Here is a 19,306-nt window from a genome sequence, read left to right as displayed (position 1 = left end):
AAATGGTACCTAAATTCAATGCTTATAAAGCTCATTTTAGAAGTTATATAAAGCTTAGAAGTTGCAGGAAAAAATGTGAACATAAGGAACAACAGAAATAATCCAGGAAGACAACCCAGCCTGGACAGAGCATATTGAATGTCTCTGCTGTACACAGAATAAACACACTTAGTTTCCACATCCTTATGCTGGCAATAGGATATGCATTAGAAAATTCTATTCTCACAGTCAGTGAATAAAAGGCTGGGTACATACATCTTCATAGCTCTTTTGAAGTAGCATGTTTATAATTTTTTTTGACAGGCAGAGTGGCCAGTGAGAGAGAGAGACAGAGAGAAAAGTCTTCCTTCCCCGTTGGTTCACCCTCCAATGGCTGCCGCGGCCGGTGCACCACACCTATCCAAAGGCAGGAGCCAGGTGCTTATCCTGGTCTCCCATGCGGGTGCAGGGCCCAAGCACTTGGGCCATCCTCCACTGCACTCCCGGGCCACAGCAGAGAGCTGGCCTGGAAGAGGGGCAACAGGGACAGAATCCAGTGCCCCGACCAGGACTAGAACCTGGTGTGCCGGCGCCGCAAGGCGGAGGATTAGCCTACTGAGCCGTGGCGCCGACCCATGATTATAATTTAAAGGATGCACTAAGGGAAAGGCAAGAGTACAAGGCAAGAGGCTGTTTCACATTTTTGTCCATTTGTCTTTGGCCAAATTCAGCAAGGATGTCCAGTGGCTTTGGGGACCTCCACAAGGTCAGCTAAGCAAATTCAAATGAACACACGGCCTTATAAAATAAAACCTAGAAGCCCCTGAAGGAAGAGCTTAACCCTGAAAAGCTAAGAGGGCAATGCTTGGAGGGAGGGGTAGGGTGGTGTGGTGATCTCTGTTACAGTACTGGGCAAGGGCTTGGAGTTGAGCAAAGGATGCTACAGACTCAGCAGTGGTGGCTCTCTTCTCAGGGAAGAAAGCAAGCTATGAAACCAGCTGCCTCTTGCTGAAACCACCCACACTTCTCCACCAGAGCCTCAAAAGGGCCCCAGGATTTCGGCTTTGTGATGTGTTTCAGGTCACCTTTCTTGGTGAGAAATTCCTTGGCATATTTTTCTGTCATAATGAGCTTGTGGGACACCTACCCCAGAAGTTGTACGATCAACATGATGTGATCATCTCGAGTATACCCTTCCCCTGAATGAGGCCCAAACAAATAGCTGCTGATGGCTAGTGCAAAGGCCATGCAAACTGTGCTCTGAATGTCAGCAGGGGGATTATATCCAGATCTCATCAGAATTTCTAAGGAACAACATCGCCTTGTTCCAATGCCTTTGGTGAAATGTCTGTGTACCCAACAGGCATTTCCAAGACCAGCAGTTTTCACTTTGAGTTTTTCTTCATTTTTTTTTGTTTTGCTCAAGGGGATTAACAAGAAAATTTCCAGCAGATTTTCCTTTATGGCCCAGTGGGGTCTGTTCATGCTCTTATTCATCATCACAGGATATCTCTGCCCAAATGCTTTCTTGAAGGTGGCTGGTGTCCTGTTCATTAAAGGACTGTTCTGCAGTTCAGGGAGACTGGCATACCATAGTATTTGACATCTCAGAGGTTACATGTGTACACGAGTCTGTTTCTTAAGATGTGATGCTGTCTCCATTGCAGGAGCTTAGGAAACTAGGTTCTTCCTTCAAATTGTGTACATCACAGCCACTAGCATTAAGCCTCAATGTTTCATTACTACTGCTCTCAGAATAATTCATGAGTTTAATTATTCCATTGCAATTAATTTCTGCCACAACACCCTCTAAAGCCCATTCCTTAGGCGTTTGATCCTGGTGTTCACCTCTTCAACTTTTCTGGGTCATTTTATTAGGTGGATTCTTTTTCAAAGGTATTTCAACAAGAGTCTCTGATTCTTCTTTTCAGGTCTTTTTTGCCCAGGGACCAACTCTCCATTTCCTAAATTCACTTCCTAGTAATTCTGCCTGGCACTTCTGCTTCTACTTCAATTTCTTCTTATTATTATTCTTTGACGTTTTGTCAGCTGGTTTAGGCTGGGGAGCAGTACTAAGTGCTGATCCAGAAGGTGGAGATGCTCCAGACCACTGCCATTCTATTGTGAATGTATTGTTTGTTCAGTTTGTTCACTAACTACAAGATGTTTTCTGGTTTAATGTCAGTGGTGCTGACATGGTATTTGGTGTGTGAATAATCCAGCCCCTGTAGCACTTGTTGAATAACTTTTTGTAGATAAGGCAGTGAAGGTCCCTGATAGTTGGACTTGATGATACACTTGAGTAGGGCAGCAAACGTACTTTGTTCTATCACTATTTTCTAATTTGGTTCAGTGCACATAAGATAACCATCACTATCATCCAATTCAATGTATTGCTCATGCAATCAAGGTGCAAGCTTCCCTGTCTGAGAAATTCCAGTGAAGTTCATTTCTACTGTCTCTAGCAAATCCAATGTTTGATATAACTTCCTTCTATTAATCCATCACAGTCTAGGACCACATTCAGTCATCCTACCACAGCTTAATGCATCAGTTTAGGGAGAGATGCTGGAATCAGACAGAAACCTGCAGCTAGAACCTTGCCTTGGTCACCTTTACTGTAAAATGATGATAATGATTGCATCCATCTCACGGGTTAATAAATGAGCTAATATAAAGCACTTACCACATTCCTGCCTACACATGACATGCACTAAGTAAAATTTCTTGTTGTTGAAGAAGAAGGTGATATTTACAAAAATCCAAAGTTCCCAAATGCTAATCAGTTATGAGGTTTTCACCAATCTGCTGCAAAATCATTAGGGCAACATTTCCAACTGCCTTAGGAAGCATTTTATTTCTCTAAGATTACAGCCTTCCCATCTGGGCAGGGGAGGATTGGTAAAAAATATCCTTCTCTTTGCAAAATAATATTAGTACACGACAGTTGGCTGCATATTTTTAAGCCCAAACTTATAAAATAAAAGGTGGTAGCTCTTGGTCAATCAGAAAACTAAATTTGAAATCTTATTCTAAGAATGTAATATAGTGAAGGAGGTAGATGTCATCAAAGCTCTACTACACTGAGAATTGGCACCAAATAGTAATGAATTCAGAGAAAGAGATGAAGAGAATCATAATTCGGCAGAAGGAGAGGAAAGCAAAGAGTGAAAGAAGAGAAGGAAAATGGGGGAAAGAAAGTCACAGGAGAATGTTAACATAATAAATTTAACAAGTGTATATTTACTCTCCTTTTTTCTGTCAACCTTTTCAAAGACATAAAATAATAATTCTATCAATGTATTTTTGAGTTTGACATAATCATAATATGCATAATAGTGTTAAAAGGAGAGAGAACAATAATTTCACATAGGAGTAAAGTTCTATACTTCACTAGAATTGGGTTACTATAAAGTATATTTAATCATTGCACATGTAAATAATAAACCACAGTTTTTTAAACTATACATAAAGAATTACTAATGGATGGGGCTGGCGGCGTGGCTCACTTAGTTAATCCCCCACCTGAGGCACCGGCATACCATTTGGGCACTGGGTTCTAGTCCCAGTTGCTCCTCTTCCAGTCCAGCTCTCTGTTTTGGCCCAGGAAGGCAGTGGAGGATAGCCCAAGTGCTTTAGTGCCTGCACCCGCATTGGAGACCAGGAAGAAGTACCTGGCTCCTGGCTGTGGCAGCCATTTGGGGGAGTGAACCAACAGAAGGAAGATCTTTCTCTCTGTCTCTCTCTCTCACTGTCTAACTCTATCTGTCAAACAAATTAAAAAAAAGAATTATTAATGAAAATAAAATGTTACATTAGAAAAAATCCACTTGGTACAAAACAAAGGAGTGAAATAGGAACACAAGAAAAGAGAAGACAGAAGGCACACAGAAATCAAAAAGAAAATATCATACAGAAATCTGACCATGGTAATAACATTAAATGGAATTATATTAAACAATCTAAACAAAAGATAGATATTATAAAGTTGGATTAAAAATTAAGATCTAGGAGGAGATCCAGGATGGTTGAGCAGGGAAAAGACACTCTGATTTTAAACACAGGAAGATATCAGAAAAAAACAAATGAAGGACCACATTTCCAGGGTAAAGTTGGAGAGAATTTTTCAGTAGAAAACTTATAGAACAGATATAAGACTCCATGAAGCAGCAATAACAGCGAACAAACACACAGCATCCAGAAGTGTGTTACTAGCAACTTCTAGTGGCGAAACACCATCTTCCCAGAGCAAGGTGAGAGAAGGCTGCAGTCACCAGCACACCACTGTTGGATTTTGTCTGAGGGAGAACTGTGCAGTCCCCACTGACTTTGAATCTGGCCTGCAGAGCTGACAGGCGCAGAACATTCACTTAGTTCCATGAAAGGAGGCCACACTGCCTCCCTCTGCTCCTCCCACTAAAGCACCAGACTCAAGTTGCTGAGGCAGAGTTCTACCCTGTGGAGTGGGCAGCTCACTCCAGGAATGATCCCCTGAACCCTCTGACTATGGGAGTCCTTTGCCCTATTACTGAAGGAAATTTGTGACGGTGCAACTTCTGCATGGGCAAGGAAACTAAGAAGGGCATGGGGTGTGATGGGGTCTAGGAGAGCTGCCCAATCTGATTCCAGAGCTCAGAAGTCCATGAATGCTGTGGAGGGACCTCATGTAGGGCTTGGCACTTACACTGTGGAATACGCAGATGCTACATGCAATCTGTGAGCCTGAGTGGGTTGAGTGCAAATGCACTGTGAGCTCACCCTAAACAATGAGTCAGTTGGTCCACTTAGGTACAGAAAATGGCTAAGACTGTGAACATGCAAGCCAGCATGATCACCTGCTCTCCCTACTGATAGAGGAGACAGACCATGGCCAACTTGGGTGTCTCTGTGGACTCTTGCACCACACCCAAATGCTGGCCAGAACTCCCTGGCCCCACACAGCACACCCCTCTGGATATCCACTGTAAACTACAGGGATTCCAGCAAGCCACAGAGCTACATGTCTAAGAACAAAGCCTTTAGAGGAGATACCAACAAGTAATTCCATAGATGCATAAAAGTAGAAATATAAGAAACATGAATAAGGAAGATAATATGACTCCCCAAAAGGAATACAATTATACGTTGATTACAGACTGAAGACAGAGATTGATGAAATGCCTGAAAAGGAATTCAAAAGAATGATTGCAAGATTACTCAAAAACACAGAGAAGCAGTTACATGAAATGAAGAAATCAGTACATAACATGGAGGAGAAATTCTGCAGAGAGACAGATAGCAGAGAAAAATCTAGGCCCAGTGCTGAGGTAAAGTAAAGACACTGCCTGCAAAGCTGGCATCCCATATGGGCACCAGTTCAAGTCCCAGCTGCTCCACTTCCAATCCAGCTCCTTGTTAATGTGTCTAGGAAAGCAGTGGAAGATGGCCCCAAGTTCTTGAGTCTCTGCACCCATGTGGGAAATTTGGAAGAAGCTCTTGGCTCCTGGCTTTGGATCAGCATGGCTCTGGCTGTTAAGGCCATTTGGGAAGTGAACCAGCAGATAGAAGATACCCGCCCCCTCTCTCTCTAACTCTCCCTTTCAAATAAATAAATAAATATTTTTTAAAAAATAAAAAGAAAACATAAACATTAAAATGAAGAATTCAATATATCAATGGGGTGGCCCTGTGGCATACCAGGTAAGGCCACTGCCCGCAGTGCCGGCATCCCATATGGGCATGGTTCGAGTCCTGGATGCTTTACTTCCAATATATCAATAAAAAATTAAAGTGTAAAGCCTTAAGAACAGACTTGGTCAGGCAAAACAAATAAGATCTTAGCTAGCAAACAAACTTTTTGAAACACCTCAAACAAAAAACACAAAGAAAATATAGAAAAACTGAAAACAGGATCTATGGGATAGGACCAAACAAACAAAACACACATGTCATAGGGGTTCTTCAAGGAATGGAAAAACAGAATGGCTTAGAAAATTTAGTCAGTGAAATAATAACAGAAAGTTCCCCCAATTTGAATAAACACAGTAGTAACATCTAAGTACAGGAAGCACACAGAACTCCAAATAGGGACCATTAGAAAAGATCTTTACAATGACAAATTATAGTCATACTTTCTAAAGTAAAAGATAAGGAAACTACCCTAAAATGTACACAAATGCCAGATTAACTTTAAAGGATGTCCAATTAAACTGATAACAGATTTCACATCAGAAACCTACACACTAGAAGAGATGGACAAATACAGCCAAAGTTCTAAAAGAAAAAAACTGTCAACCCAGAATACCATACCCAGTGAAACTCTCATTGATAAATGAAGGTGAAATAAAGACCTCCCAAAATCAATGAAAACTGAAAAAATTAAAAAATTTGTCATTACCCAGCCAGCCTTACAAATGATAATTATGATGTACTGCACTTAGAAACAGAAAGATAACAAGCATCATCAAAGAAAGTGAAGGCAAAAAAACTCAAGTAAAAGTGCTAAGCTGATCCAAAACAAATAATAGGAATATTTATGGAAAAAACGGCAAGACCAAGTCATTATTTATCAACAATAATCTTGAATGGCAATGGCCTAAATTCTACAATTAAAAGATACAGGCTGGCTGAATGCATTAAAAAAATAAGACCCGGGAGGAGCCAAGACGGCAGAATAGTGAGGGCGCACACCGATAGTCAGGGAAAATTTAGTTTAATAAAAGGGGAGTTACGGTAGCCTCAGAAAAAGGACCAGGAAAATATTGCAGAGGAAACTCTTCTGGATCTAGTGGCTGTGAATCGGAGGACCTACTGGGAGAACAAGGTCGCCCACCGCGCGGAAGCTGAGCTGCGGGAGCCGCAGGGTCTGCGCGCCAGTGCAGGAAGGGGAGTGCATGTCACACAGACACCAGCGGGGAGAGTTGGGACGCCCAGGGCTCCGAGTCCACACATCGGCGCTGGAAGGGGAGGTGAGCTCAATAACCCGAGACATTGGCAGGGAAACGGGGGTCAGAATCTAGAGGGGAGCCGGAAAGTGCACCAGACTCACTACCGGAGAGAAGGAAAAAAAAAGGTGGGGGGTTTCTCTCTCCGACAACCTTGCAAAGGTTGCAAGGCGGCAAGGCTTGCAAGAGTTTCCAAGAGTCTGCAAGAGACAGAGAGCAGGCCCCCTCTCTGGATTTACATAACAACAGGGGAGAGCTAAGGAACTGAGTCACTACAATTCAGTAGCCTAGGCAACCCAGTGGGAGTCCAGAGGAGAAACAGAGCCTGCACAGTCTCTTTGGGTAGAAGCCAGAGATTGGAAGTTAAATACCATCAATTCTGCACAGCCGTGCCGTGCGGTATTACTTACCCCCTGAATAAATAAAATAAATAAATAAATAAAAAGAGAGATTTACCACGCATAACCTGAGGGTGTCACCTTTGCACACCCGTAACCCGGAAGAACCAAGCAGAGCTCTCAGGCCACACCCATCTCAAGCCTCCAAGGCTCCTCCAACAGCAGGCAGTCCACTTAACACAGACATAGTATAAAATAAAAAAAAAAATTAAAAAAAAAACACACAGTGACGAAAGAAGAATTAAATATGCCAAGCAACAAACACAGAAATCGAGGGAACAAGATCAACGATGACACTATGATGCCTCCAAATAAACAAAACACCCCAAGCCAAGATTATGAAGATGATGAGATAGAAGAAATGCAAGATACTGATTTCATTTAGAAGTTTTCAAAAGCAAATCCTTGAACTACAGAAATCCTTATTGGACAGGATTGAAAATCTCTCTCGTGAAAATGAAATTTTAAGGAAGAATCAAAATGAAACGCAGAAACTAGTAGAACAGGAAAGTGTGATAGTGAAGAGAAATCAAAATGAAATGAAGAGCTCAATAGATCAAATGACAAACACATTAGAAAGCCTTAAAAACAGAATGGGTAAAGCAGAAGAGAGAATATCGGACTTAGAAGATAGAGCACAGGAAAACATACAGTCAAACCAAAGAAAAGAAGAGGAAATTAGAAATCTAAAAAATATTGTTGGGAGGGCCAGTGCCGCGGCTCACTAGGCTAATCCTCCGCCTACCGGCGCCGGCACACCGGGTTCTAGTCCCAGTCGGGGCGCCGGATTCTGTCCCGGTTGCCCCTCTTCCAGGCCAGCCCTCTGCTGTGGCCAGGGAGTGCAGTGGAGGATGGCCCAGGTGCTTGGGTCCTGCACCCCATGGGAGACCAGGAAAAGCACCTGGCTCCTGGCTCCTGCCATCAGATCAGCGCGGTGCGCCGGCCACAGCGCGCCGGACACGGCGGCCATTGGAGGGTGAACCAACGGCAAAAGGAAGACCTTTCTCTCTGTCTCTCTCTCTCACTGTCCACTCTGCCAGTCAAAAAAAAAAAAATATTGTTGGGAATCTACAGGATACTATTAAAAAAACCAACATTCGAGTTCTAGGAGTTCCTGAAGGCATGGAGAGAGAGAAAGGATTAGAAGGCCTTTTTAGTGAGATACTAGCAGAGAACTTTCCAGGTTTGGAAAAGGACAGAGACATCCTAGTACAGGAAGCTCATAGAACCCCCAATAAACATGACCAAAAGAGATCCTCACCACGACACGTGGTAATTAAACTTACCACAGTGAAACATAAAGAAAAGATCCTAAAATGTGCAAGAGAGAAACGTCAGATTACTCTCAGAGGATCTCCAATTAGACTCACAGCAGACTTCTCATCAGAAACACTACAGGCTAGGAGGGAATGGCGAGACATAGCACAGGTGCTAGGAGAGAAAAATTGCCAGCCCAGAATATTATGTCCTGCCAAGCTCTCATTTGTGAATGAAGGTGAAATAAAGACCTTTCATAGCAAACAGAAATTGAAAGACTTTGTGGCCACTCGTCCGGCCCTGCAAAAGATACTTAAAGATGTGCTACACTCAGAAACACAGAAACACGGCCATCAATATGAAAGAAAGTAAAGGAAGAACACCTACCAGTAAAAGAGCATGGGAAGCTCAAAGCATATACTAGAAAATATCTCTGGGAAAATGGCAGGGCAAAGTCACTACGTAACAACAGTCACATTAAACATTAATGGTCTGAATTCTTCAGTTAAAAGACACCGATTGGCTGATTGGCTCAAAGAACACAACCCAACTATTTGTTGCCTACAAGAAACACATTTCTCCAACAAAGATGCATGCAGACTGAAAGTGAAAGGTTGGAAAAAGATATTCCATGCCAACAGAAACCAAAAAAAAGCAGGTGTAGCCATATTAATATCAGACAAAATAAACTTTAATACAATAACTGTTAAGAGAGACAAAGAGGGACACTATATAATGATTAAGGGTTCAATTCAACAGGAAGATGTAACTATTATAAATGTATATGCACCTAATTACAGGGCACTGGTCTATTTAAAAGATATGTTAAGGGACTAAAAGGGAGATTTAGATTCCAATACAATAGTACTGGGGGACTTCAATACTCCACTCTGAGAAATAGACAGATCATCCGGACGGAAGATCAACAAGGAAACAGCAGATTTAATCGACACTATTGCCCAAATGGATCTAACAGATATCTACAGACCTTTCAACCCTACATCTACAGACTTCACATTCTTCTCAGCAGTGCATGGAACCTTCTCTAGGATTGATCACATACTAGGCCATAAAGCAAGTCTCAGCAAATTTAAAAGAATTAGAATCATACCATGCAGCTTCTCAGACCACAGCGGAATGAAGCTGGAAATTAGCAACTCAGGAAACCCCAGAAAGTATGCAAATACATGGAGACTGAACAACATGCTCCTGAATGAACACTGGGTCATTCAAGAAATCAAAAACTTTCTGGAAGTAAATGAAGATAACAACACAACATATCAGAACTTATGGGATACAGCAAAAGCAGTATTGAAAGGCAAATTTATAGCAATAGGTGCCTATATCAAGAAATTGGAAAGGTACCAAATAAATGAGCTTTCAGCACATCTCAAGGACCTAGAAAAACTGCAGCAAACCAAACCCAAATCTAGTAGGAGAAGAGAAATAATTAAAACCAGAGAAGAAATTAACAGGATTGAATCCAAAAAAAACACTACAAAAAATCAGCCAAGCGAGAAGCTGGTTTTTTGAAAAAATAAACAAAATTGACACCCCATTGGCCCAACTAACTAAAAAAAGAAAAGACCCAAATCAATAAAATCAGAGATGAAAAAGGAAATGTAACAACTGACATCACAGAAATAAAAAGAATCATCAGAAATTACTACAAAGAGTTGTATGCCAGCAAACAGGAAAATCTATCAGAAATGGATAGATTCCTGGACACATGCAATCTACCAAAATTGAACCATGAAGACACAGAAAACCTAAATAGACCCATAACTGAAACAGAAATTGAAACAGTAATAAAGGCCCTCCCAACAAAGAAAAGTCCAGGACCAGATGGATTCACTGCTGAATTCTACCAAACATTTAAAGAAGAACTAATCCCATTTCTTCTCAAACTATTCAGAGCAATCGAAAAAGAGGGAATCATCCCAAATTCTTTCTATGAAGCCAGCATCACCTTAATCCCTAAGCCAGAGAAAGATGCAGCACTGAAAGAAAATTATAGACCAATATCCCTGATGAACATAGACGCAAAAATCCTCAATAAAATTCTCGGCAATAGAATACAACACATCAGGAAAATCATCCACCCAGACCAAGTGGGATTCATCCCTGGTATGCAGGGATGGTTCAACATTCGCAAATCAATCAATGTGATTCACCACATTAACAGACTGCAAAAGAAAAACCATATGATTATCTCAATTGATGCAGAGAAAGCATTTGATAAAATTCAACACCCTTTCATGATGAAAACTCTAAGCAAATTGGGTATAGAAGGAACATTCCTCAACATAATCAAAGCAATTTATGAAAAACCAACGGCCAGCATCTATTGAATGGGGAAAAGTTGGAAGCATTTACACTGAGATCTGGCACCAGGCAGGGATGCCCACTCTCACCACTGCTATTTAACATAGTTCTGTAAGTTTTAGCCAGAGCCATCAGACAAGAAAAAGAAATTAAAGGAATACAAATTGAGAAGGAAGAAGTCAAACTATCCCTCTTTGCAGACGGTATGATTCTTTACTTAGAGGATCCAAAGAACTCTACTAAGAGACTATTGGAACTCATAGAGGAGTTTGGCAAAGTTTCAGGATATAAAATCAATGCACAAAAATCAACAGCCTTTGTATATACAAACAATGCCACAGCTGAGAAAGAACTGCTAAGATCGACCCCATTCACAATAGCTACAAAAACAATCAAATACCTTGGAATAAACTTAACCAAGGACGTTAAAGATCTCTAGGATGAGAATTACAAAATCTTAAAGAAAGAAATAGAAGAGGATACCAAAAAATGGAAAAATCTCCCATGTTCATGGATTGGAAGAATCAACATCATCAAAATGTCCATTCTCCCAAAAGCAATTTATAGATTCAATGCAATTCCAATCAGGATACCAAAGACATTCTTCTCAGATCTAGAAAAAATGATGCTGAAATTCATATGGAGGCAGAAGAGACCTTGAATAGCTAAAGCAATCTTGTATAACAAAAACAAAACCGGAGGCATCTCAATACCAGATTTCAGGACATACTACAGGGCAGTTGTAATCAAAACAGCATGGTACTGGTACAGAAACAGATGAATAGACCAATGGAACAGAATTGAAACACCAGAAATCAACCCAAACATCTACAGCCAACTTATATTTGATCAAGGATCTAAAACCAATTCCTGGAGCAAGGACAGTCTATTCAATAAATGGTGCTGGGAAAACTGGATTTCCACATGCAGAATCATGAAGCAAGACCCCTACCTTACACCTTACACAAAAATTCACTCAACGTGGATTAAAGACCTAAATCTACGACCTGACACCATCAAGTTATTAGAGAACATTGGAGAAACCCTTCAAGATATTGGCACAGGCAAAGAGTTTCTGGAAAAGACCCGGGAGGCACAGGCAGTCAAAGCCAAAATCAACGATTGGGATTGCATCAAATTGAGAAGTTTCTGTACTGCAAAAGAAACAGTCAGGAGAGTGAAGAGACAACTGACAGAATGGGAAAAAATATTTGCAAACTATGCAACAGATAAAGGGTTAATAACCCGAATCTACAAAGAGATCAAGAAACTCCACAAAAACAAAACCAACAACCCACTTAAGAGATGGGCCAAGGACCTCAATAGACATTTTTCAAAAGAGGAAATCCAAATGGCCAACAGGCACATGAAAAAATGTTCAAGATCACTAGCAATCAGGGAAATGCAAATCAAAACCACAATGAGGTTTCACCTCACCCCGGTTAGAGAATGGCTCACATACAGAAATCTACCAACAACAGATGCTGGCGAGGATGTGGGGAAAAAGGGACACTAACCCACTGTTGGTGGGAATGCAAACTGGTCAAGCCACTATGGAAGTCATTTTGGAGATTCCTCAGAAACTTGAATGTAACCCTACCATTTGACCCAGCCATCCCACTCCTTGGAATTTACCCAAAGGAAATTAAATTGGCAAACAAAAAAGTGGTCTGCACCCTAATGTTTATCGCAGCACAATTCACAATAGCCAAGACCTGGAACCAACCTAAATGCCCATCAACGGTAGACTGGATAAAGAAATTATGGGATATGTACTCTTTAGAATACTATACCACAGTAAGAAACAACGAAATCCAGTCATTTGCAACAAAATGGAGGAATCTGGAACACATCATGCTGAGTGAAGTAAGCCAGTCCCGAAGGGACAAATACCATATGTTCACCCTGATCGGTGACAACTGACTGAACACCAAAAAGGAAACCTGTTGAAGTGAAATGGACACTATGAGAAACGGTGACTTGATCAGCATAGCCCTGACTGTTAATGAACAACTTAATACATTATCCCTCTTAGTAGTTTTTTTGTCTGTTCTATTTAATATGACTGGTTTAATTCTGTAATTAATACACAGTTATTCTTAGGTGTTGAAAATTAACTGAAATGTGATCCCTGTTAGACATAAGAGTGGGAATGAGAGGGAAGAGATGTATAATTTGGGACATGCTCAAGCTGACTTGCTCCAAATGGTAGAGTTAGAAACATACCAGGGGATTCCAATTCAATCCCATCAAGGTGGCATGTACCAATGCCATCTCACTAGTCCAAGTGATCAATTTCAGTTCACAATTGATCATAATGAAAGGACTAAGAGTCAAAGGGAGCACATAAACAAGTCTAGTACCTGCTAATACTAACAGATAGAATAAATAAAGGGGAGAGTGATCCAACATGGGAAGCGAGATACTCAGCAGACTCATAGAATGGCAGATGTCCTAAACAGCACTCTGGCCTCAGAATCAGCCCTAAAGGCATTCGGATCTGGCTGAAAAGCCCATGAGAGTATTTCAGGCATGGAAAGCCAAGACACTCTGGAAAAAAAAAAAAAAACCTAAATGAAAGATCTCTGTGAGTGAGATCCCAGTGGAAAGAACAGGTCTTCAAAGAAGGAGGTACCTTTCTCTGAAGGGAGGAGAGAACCTCCACTTTGACTATGACCTTGTCTAAACAACATAAGAGTCGGAGAACTCAGAGGGCTTCCATAGCCTTGGAAACTCATGACTGGAGCATAGGGAGATTACTGATGCCATAAACAAGAGTGTCAATTTGGTAAGTCAACAACAGGAGTCACTGTGCACTTACTCCTCATGTAGGATCTCTGTCCTTAGTGTGCTGTACATTGAGATTTAATGCTATAACAAGTACTCAAACAGTATATTTCACTTTGTGTTTCTAGGGGGGTGCAAACTGTTGAAATCTTTACTTAATGTATACTAAACTGATCTTCTGTAAAAAAAAAAAAAAAAAAAAGAAATTATCAATTCCCAACTTGACTCTCACTGGGATTAAACATGACAATAGGTCTGATCTGATTTCATCATCATTTAAAAAATCATTTATTATTTTTCACTTTATGTTTCTGTGTGGGAGCAAACTGTTGAAATCTTTACTTAATGTATACTAAGCTGATCTTCTGTATATTAAGAGAATCGAAAATGAATCTTGATGTGAATGGAAGGGGAGAGGGAGTGGGAAAGGGGAGGGTTGTGGGTGGGAGGGACGGTATGGGGGGGAAGCCATTGTAATCCATAAGTCGTACTTTGGAAATTTATATTCATTAAATAAAAGTTAAAAAAAAAACAAGACCCAACTATTTGCTGCCTACAAGAAACATATTTCACCAACAAAAATGCACATAGACTGAAAGTGAAAGGGTGGAAAAAGATTCTGTGTTCCATGCTAAGAGAAACCAAAAAGAGCTGGTGTAGCCATCCTAATATCAGACAAAATAGACTTTAACATAAAACGTGTTAAAAGGGACAAAGAAGATCATTAAGTAATGATTAAGGGATTGATTATACATAAATATGTGACAATAGTTAATGTATAATGCACCTAATGCTAGGACACTAAGCTATTTAAAACAAATATTAATGATCTAAAGGGAGAGATGTACTTCTATACAATAATAATTGGGGACTTTCATCAATGGACACATCAACTAGACAACATATCAACAAAGAAACAACAGAGCTAATCTATACTGTTAACCAAATGTATCTAACTGACATCTATAGAATATGTCTTTCCACAGTTGCAGAATACACATTCTTTTTATCAATGCATGGAACATTCTCTGGGATAGACAATGTACTAGGCCATAAAATAAGCCTCAATACATTTTTTTAAAAAGTTAAATCATACCATGTATCTTTGTTTACCACAATAGAATGAAGTTGAAAATTAACAACATAAGAAACTGGGGGCAGGTGCTGTGGCATAGCAGGCGATGTCACCGCCTGCAGTGCTGGCATCCCATAGGCATGCTGGTTCGACTCCCGGCTGCTACACTTCCGGTCTGGCTCTCTGCTATGGCCTGGGAAAGCAGTACAAGATGGCCCAAGTGCATGGGCCCCTGTACCTACGTGGGAGACCCAGAAGAGGCTCCTGGCTCCTGGCTTCAGATCGGCACAGCTCTGGCCATTGCAGCCATCTGGGGAGTGAACTAGCGGATGGAAGACCTCTCTCTCTCTGCCTCTCCTTCTCACTCTGTGTCACTCTAACTTTCAAGTAAATAAATAAATCTTTAAAAAAAAAGAAACTCTGGAAAATATACAAATACTTGAAGACTGAACTACATGCTCCTGAATGAATAGCAGGTCACAGAAGAAACCAAAATGGAAACCAAAAACTTCCGTGTAATGAATGAAAATAACAATACAACACATAAAAACTTATAAAGCAAGAGCAGTTTTCAGAGGAAAGTTTACAGTAATCAGTGCCTACACCAAGAAACTGGAAAGGTATCAAGTGTATCTCAAGTACCTAGAAAAACAAGAACAAATCAAACCCAAAATTAGTAGGAGAAAGAAATAATAAAAATTAGAGAAGTAATAAACAAAATTATTATTTTTAAAACCACATAAAAGATCAGTGAAATGAGGATATGGCTTTTTGGGGGGCTAGCAATGTGGCATAGTGAGTAAAGCTGGCACCTGGGACACTGGTATCCCACATGAGCACTGGTTCATATCCCAACTGTTCTACTTAATGATCCAACTCCTTACTAATGATCTGAGAAAGCGGCAGAAGACATCCGAAGTGCTTGGGTCCCTGTACCCATGTAGGAGTCCTGGATGAACTTCCTGGCTTCAAGCTTCAATCTGGTCCAACCCTGACCACTGTAGCCATTTGGGGAGTAAACAAGTGATTAGTAGAGAGATTCATTCTTTCTTTCTTTCTCTCTCTCTCCCTCTCTTTCCCTCCCTCCCCCCCCCTTCAGTCTCTCCCTCTCTCTATCTGTAATTCTGACTTTCAAATAAGTAAACCGATCTTTAAAAAAAAAAAAAAACACTGGGACTGGTACTGTGGCCACAGTAGTCTGTGCCTCTGCCTGCAGCTCTGGCATCCCATATGGGCACCAGTTCCTGTCCTGGCTGCTCCTCTTCAAATCCAGCACCATGCCATGGCCTGGAAAGGCAGTAAAGGATGTCCCAAGTACTTGGGCCCTTGTGCCTTCGTGGGAGACCCAGAGGAGGCTTCTGGCTCCTGGCTTCGAATTAGCTTGGCTCAGGCCATTGTGGCCATTTGGTGAGTGGACCAGCAGATGGAGGACTTTTTTCTCTTCTCTCCCTCTTTCTGTCTGTAAGTCTACCTCCCAAATAAATAAATAAAAATCTTTTTTAAAAATTAAAACTTTTTAAAATAAACAAAAAACCATTGAACCAACTAACCAATAATGAAAAAGTGAAGAAGATTCAAATTAATAAAATCAGAGATGAAAAAGGTGATGTTACAATGGATACCACAGAAATAAAAGGAATCATCAAGAGTTATTAAAAACAGCTATATGACAACAAATTGGAAAATCTAGAAGAAATGTATATATTGTGGGACACAATTTTCCGAAATTGTGGCAGGAAGACATAGTAAACCTGAATAGACCAACAAACAATACAGAGATTGAATCAGTAACAGAGATCCTCTCAACAGAAAAGCCCAGGATCACAGGGCTTCGATGCTGAATTCTATCAATCTTTTCAAGAAAAACAAATCTCAATATTAAACTATTCAAAACAATTGAAAGGTTGGGAATTCCTTCAAACTCCTTCTTTCAAACACCTAAGGTGAGGCCAGCATCGCCTTAATTTCAAAACCAGAAAAAGTCAGAACAAAGAAAGGGAACCATAGACCAATATCCCTGATGAACATATGTGTAACAACCCTCAACAAAACACTAGCTAATTGAATCCAACACCACATCAGAGAGATCATTCACGCAGAGCAAGTGGGATTTATCCCAGGGATGAGGGATGGCTCAACACACACAAATCAATAAATGTGATACACCACACTGATAAATTGAAGAATAAAAGCCAGATGATTAGCTCAATAGATGCAGAGAAAGAATTTGATAGAAAACATCCTTTCATGAAAAAAAAAAAAACCTTAAACAAATTGGGTACAGAAGGAACACATCTCAACACAATCAAGGCAATATAAGCCAAACCCACATTAGGCAACATATTGAATAGGGAAGCACTTCCACTACTATCTGGAAGCAAAGATGACCACTCTCATCAAAATTATTGGATATAGTTCTGGAAGTTTTAGCCAAAGTCATCAGGCAACGAAAATAATGAAAAGGATACAAACTGGAAAAGAGGAAGTTAAATTCTCTCTGTTTGCAGATGGCATGATCTTTTATTTAGGGGAACCAAAAGACTCCACTAAGACACTATTCCAGCTCAGAAGAGAATTCAGCAAAGATGCAGGAAAGAAAATAAACACACAAATACCAATAACATTATTATACACCAACAATGCTATTGTAGAGAAAGAACTTGTAAGATCAGTCCCATTCATAATAGATGGAAAAAATAAAATACATTTGGATAAATTCCACCACTGATGTGAAAGTTCTATACAATGAAAATTACAAAACATCAAGGAGGGGCTGACGCTGTGGTGTAGCAGGTAAAGCTGCTGCTTTCATCCCATATAGGCGCCAGTTCGAGTCCCAGCTGCTCTACTTCCTACCCAGCTCTCTCCTACAGCCTGGGAAAGCAGTAGAAGATGACCCAAGCCCTTGTGCCCCTGCAACCACTTGGGAGACTCAGAAGAAGCTCCTGGCTCCGGGCTTTGGATCCACACAGCTCTGGCCGTTGTGGCCAACTGGGGAGTGAACCAGTGGATGGAAGACCTCTCTCTCTGCTCTCCTTCTCTCTCTGTGTAACTCTGACTTTCAAGTAAAATAAATAATCTTTAAAAAATTAAGGAAAGAAATAGAAGAAGACACCAAAAATGGAAAAATCTTCCATGTTCATGGATTGGAATAATTAACATAATCAAAATGTCCGGGTGCCAGTGCCATGGCTCACTTGGTTAATCCTCTGCCTGCGTTGCCAGCATCCCATATGGGTGCCGGATTCTGTCCTGGTTGCTCCTCTTCCAGTCCAGCTCTCTGCTGTGGCCCGGGAGTGCAGTGGAGGATGGCCCAGGTGCTCGGGCCCCCGCACTTGCATGGGAGACCAGGAAGAAGCACTTGGCTCCTGGCTTCGGATCCGTGCAGTGCCAGCCATGGAGGCCATTTGGGGAGTGAACCAACGGAAGGAAGACCTTTCTCTCTGTCTCTCTCTCTCTCACTTTCTATAACTCTACCTGTCAAATAAATTTTAAAAAATTTAAAAAGCCCATGCCACTCAAAGCAATTTACAGATTCAATATGATTCCAATATGATCCCAATACTAAAGACATTCTCAGATCTAGAAAAAACAATCCTAAAATTTATATGGAAACGCAAGAGACCCCAGATAGCTAAATCCATCTTAAACAATCAAAACAAAGTCAGAGGCACCACAATACTAGGTTTCAAGACATGCTACAAGGCTGTTAGAATCAAAACAGCCTGGTACTGGCACAAAAACAGAACAGTGGAACAGAAAAGAAATTTCAGAAATTAATCCATGTACCTACAACCAACTAATCCTTGATAAGCTAGCTAAAATCACTCCCTGCAGAAAGGAGGGTCTGTTCAACAAATGATGTTGGCAAACTGGGATCTTTGCATGTATAAGTATGAAACAAGATCCCTACTCTACACCCTATATAAAAACCAACTCAAAATGCATCAAGGATCTAAACCTAAGACCTAAAACCATCAAATTTCTAGAAGAAAACAAAGGGGAAATATCACAAGGCATTAAAATAGGCAAAGATTTCTTGGTTAAGATCCCAGAAGCATAACCAATAAAAGCAAAAAAAAAAAAAAAAAAAAAAAAAAAAAACAATGGGATTACATCAAGCTGAGAAGCTTCTACACAGCAAAGAAACTCTTAACAAACTGAAGAGGTAACTGACATAAGAAGTGAAAATATTTTCAAACTATGCATCTGATAAAAGGTTAATATACAAAATATATAAGGAATTCAGGAAACTGAACAACAGCAAAATGAATGGTCTAGTTAAGAAATAGGCAAAGGATATGAACAGGCCTTTTTGCAAAGGATGAATTGTAAATGGCCAACAGACACATGAAAAAATGTTCAAGATCACTAACCATCAGGCAAATGCAAATAAAGACCACAATGAAGCTTCACATCACAGCTGTTAGAATGGGTATTATTCCAAACATCAAAACATAATAAATGCTGGTGAGGCTGTGGAGAAAAAGGTACTCTACTATACTATCAGTGGGATAGTAAACTAGTACAACCATAAAGGTGTGGACACTCCTCAGAAATGG

General features: G+C 40.5%; 1 pseudogene; it reads right to left on the bottom strand.

Annotated features, from left to right (window-relative positions):
- Nucleotides 1–907: 907 nt before the first annotated feature.
- Nucleotides 908–2,689, bottom strand: LOC100353991 (SRSF protein kinase 1 pseudogene; annotated as a pseudogene).
- Between the last annotated feature and the right edge of the window lie 16,617 nt (nt 2,690–19,306).

Source organism: Oryctolagus cuniculus, chromosome 1, assembly GCF_051225735.1.
Source record: "Oryctolagus cuniculus isolate XC-2025 breed Fujian yellow rabbit chromosome 1, ASM5122573v1, whole genome shotgun sequence".
Classification (NCBI taxonomy): domain Eukaryota; kingdom Metazoa; phylum Chordata; class Mammalia; order Lagomorpha; family Leporidae; genus Oryctolagus; species Oryctolagus cuniculus.
The sequence above is the reverse complement of the archived record's forward strand: the minus strand, read 5'-3'. Positions and strand labels throughout refer to the sequence as shown.